The 3,744-nt window shown below is 42.3% G+C and overlaps 1 protein-coding gene and 1 long non-coding RNA gene across 2 annotated transcripts in view; both read left to right on the plus strand.

The window, feature by feature from the left end:
* The window catches only part of tmem131l (transmembrane 131 like), a gene marked incomplete at its 3' end in the record, with an annotated part of 77,429 nt that overhangs the window by 5,524 nt on the left and 68,161 nt on the right, over positions 1 to 3,744 (plus strand). The window lies entirely within an intron of this gene.
* The window catches only part of LOC107834412 (uncharacterized), a 10,554-nt gene that overhangs the window by 1,335 nt on the left and 5,475 nt on the right, over positions 1 to 3,744 (plus strand). The gene's annotated exons all lie outside the window — the stretch shown is intronic.

The raw sequence follows: 3,744 nt of genomic DNA on the forward strand, positions 1-3,744 counted from the left end.
TCTTGTATAAATTAAACTGCCACAACCCTTCTTTTAAATCAGGGGTGTCCAAACTTTTTTTAGTGAGGGCCAAATACAGAAAAATAAACAAAGGGCCGGGCCACACACTGGAGGTCACATATTTACACATCAATACGTTTTGTATTTTTAACTTATCTATAATGTGAAGAACATTGCATTCAGTGGGAGCAGTGATGCTGTCCTTTGGATTGAAGGATGGCTGACATATTAGGAGAAAGTTTAGTGGTTGAGACACGAAGGACTTCACAGAGATGGCTATCCGTCATTCTGGTTCTCAGTCTGCTTTTGTTCTGATTTAGCTGAGAAAATGTTTGTTCACATATGTATGTTGAGCCGAACAGGCTCATCATTCTTTTTGCGTGGAGTCTCATCAGAGGAAACTTGGCATTATCCAAACTCTGATAGAATTCAGGGAGGGAGAGAAGCTGATGTTGACTCTTCAGAGAATCATCACATTGCATTTCAATCAGTTCTAATTGCAGACTCTCTTCCACTTCTTCTGCATCCACCAGAAAGGGGGTCGAGAACAGCTTGATTTGTTTTTCAACGACAGAAAAATCTTGGAAACGCTGGTTGAATTCTGTCACAAGAGATGCAATCACAGACACATATTTCTCCTTTTTAGCAGAAAGGTCGGTCTTTGGAAAAGCAGACTTGATTTCAGACAGCGCAGGGAAGTGTGCAGGATTAAAGCTTCGTAGTTGTGTCTCAAACAGGCGGAGCTTTACGCAGAAGGCTTTCATGTGCGCATACAGTTGTGGCACTAGCTGTTCTTTGCCTTGTAGGTTCTTGTTCAGTATATTCAGATGATGGGTAAGATCAACTAAAAATGCCAGGTCTGCCAGCCACAGAGGGTCACTTAGTTCATGAAGAGCTCGATCCTTCTCTTTTAAAAACCGGTCGATTTCTGATCGTAGCGAATAAAACCGCTGCAGCACAGAGCCGTGGCTGAGCCAGCGCACATCAGAGTGGTAGAGTATATCCCCATAATCAGCGTCCACGTCAGATAGGAAAGCCTGAAATTCTCTGTGGTACAGTCCTTTAGCTCGAATTATGTTGACAGTTATAACAGTGTTCATCACATCGCCCAGCTGGACAGTCTTGACACTCAGTGCTTCTTAGTGGATTATACAGTGCATCCTAACAGCCTCACCTCCGCTCTCTTTTACCTTGGCGCACACCAACGATGCCATTCCTTTGCGCTCGCCCGTCATGGCTGGAGCTCCATCCATTGTTACTCCACAGAGCTTGTCCCATTTAAGCCCCATCTTTTCAACTGCCTCTGACACAGCTTCAAAAATATCTTTTCCCGTCGTTGTGCCTTTTAGGCTCATCATATCGAGCAGCTCCTCCGTACAGCAAAAATTATCATCTACTCTCCAGAAAAAAATTAACAGTTGCGTGGTGTCTGTGGCATCTGTGCTCTCATCGCATGCTATTGAGTAAAAATCAAAAGCACAAGCTTTGTCTCTCAGCTGAAGTTTCAAGTTAGCTGACAAGTCCTCGATTCTCCGCACCACTGTATTTCTGGATAAGCTCACATTGTTGAAATCAGGCACTTTTTCTGGACACATTATTTCTATTACTTTGATAAGGCACTGCTTTATGAAATCACCATCTGAAAACAGTTTGCCGTGCTGGGCAATACGTTTAGCGACTTCATAACTTGCTGTTGTGGCGTTTTCTTGTATTTTGTTAGCATGGAAAAAAAACTGCTGTTGAGCTTGCAGGCTAGCTGCCATTTGCTTGACTTTCTTTCTGTGTACGTTCGACACCAGTGTACGATGTGTAGCTCTGATGTTTGGTCTCATAATGCCGACGGACATTATACTCTTTCATCACAGCAACATCTTCATTGCAAATCAAACAGACACACTTTCCGTTGATTTCTTTGAAAAAATACTCATTTTCCCACCGTGTTTGAAATCTCCTACACTCACTTGCTATTTTGCGTTTCATCGGTGCTGCCATTTCTGGTGACTCATATCACCAGAAATGACATGAGTCATTTCTGGTGACTCATTTCTGTGGCTGGCTCCATCTAGTGTTGAAACTGAGAAGTGCAGCAGAGCTGAACTCAAGCTTCTTGTGCGGGCCATATTCAGTTATATTTTCAGAATTTGCTGCGGGCCAATAAAAACTGGACTGCGGGCCACAGTTGGCCCGCGGGCCGTAGTTTGGACACCCCTGACCTAATGCAATAGTTCACACTACACGATTTTTTGCCCCATTATCCCTTTACAACAATCTTAGAACGTTGGGCGTTCCAAGATTGTCGCTTGCGGTTTTGTATCCGATCATTCTGCAGTGTATGGTGTGTTATGGTAGCTCTGATCTACATCAGCAGGGGTTTTCCCCGACTGGGAGCTTAAAGCTGAATGTGACAGGTAGCCAATCAGAAAGCACGGATTCTCTGCTTTTTGAGGGGAAATTACGGAGGGGAATCCCAAACAGCTGACATGGTGCAACCCAAGTCCAGCTGACATCGGAGATTATATGTGGAAACAACATTAATGTTTATTCAACATTTCGTACAAAGAATATAGAAATGACAAGGAGAGGAGATGGAGCCAAATTGCTACCGTAGTTGATAAACCCGGTAAGTTTTCAACTGTTCTTCGTTAACGTGACATAAATAGGTTATAATGATTTTCATTCAGTCAGAACTTTACGCTGACTCTAGCCACATGCATCACAGGTAGATTCTAGTAAAGCATTGATTAATGCCTGGTTTTAAAATTAGTTAACGGGACTTGTAGCCATTATTTTGTGCCCATGTGGCTGGACACCACACGGCACGATCGAACCCGATCGAACCGTTATACCTAGGATTTCTGTTTGCTAATGTGTGGTCTCTCAGGTTTTGAAAATGGGCCGACAATCGGCGGACTACTCATGTAGTGTGCGCTGGACATTACACAAAGGAAATGAGGAAGGGAGGGTCAGGGGAGAGCATCGGAGTTGAGCCTTTTTTTTTCATTCAGTGCCATCAACGGAAAGAAAAACGGTAAGAGTCGATAAAGCTGATAATTAAAATGAGGTTGATTTTGGAAAAGTTTGGCTCTCTCTCTTCCTTTATGATCCCGGGTCCTCTCACGGCGGCCATGTGTAGTCACTCAGAAGAAAACAGCAATGCGTGTTGACATCACAGAATTACAGAGTTTAATCCAATAGAAGACAATGCATAAAATTACAACAGAAACTGCAGAACAACAGAGACATACATTCATTTACCTGAGACAAATAGAAAAGAAGGAGAAAGAAAGAAAGAAAAGCAAAGATGTCTTTGGAGAAGTTGCAAGAGCAAATCTGATTTGTTACTCTATGTGGAAAGTTTTATAATAAAAGGCGTATTCTTATCTTTAATTTATTCAAATAAGGCATATCTTTGCTCATCCAACCAGGAGCTGTCTCTGACCCTCTATCTGAAGCCAGAAACTCCTGCCGTGTTTACGGCCTTTCACAGATGAGTGTGAAAAGCTACAACTTCCACTGTATTGTTTTCCCACAGACAAAAGGCAGTTCAAACGATCCTAGCAAACCATCTGCTGGAACTACAAGTAACATAAAGGTCAATAGGCCAGAATATATTACTAATTTCAAAACCACAATTAGGGTATTTGAATCAAGACATGTTAAGTTTTAAAACTAGCTTATTTTAAATTTATTTTCTCAACAATCCCAACACACATGCACTATTCCGAAAGGCAGCGCTTCAACAGT

The sequence above is a fragment of the Poecilia formosa genome, unplaced genomic scaffold, assembly GCF_000485575.1.
Source record: "Poecilia formosa unplaced genomic scaffold, Poecilia_formosa-5.1.2 Scaffold614, whole genome shotgun sequence".
In the NCBI taxonomy this organism is placed as follows: Eukaryota; Metazoa; Chordata; class Actinopteri; order Cyprinodontiformes; family Poeciliidae; genus Poecilia; species Poecilia formosa.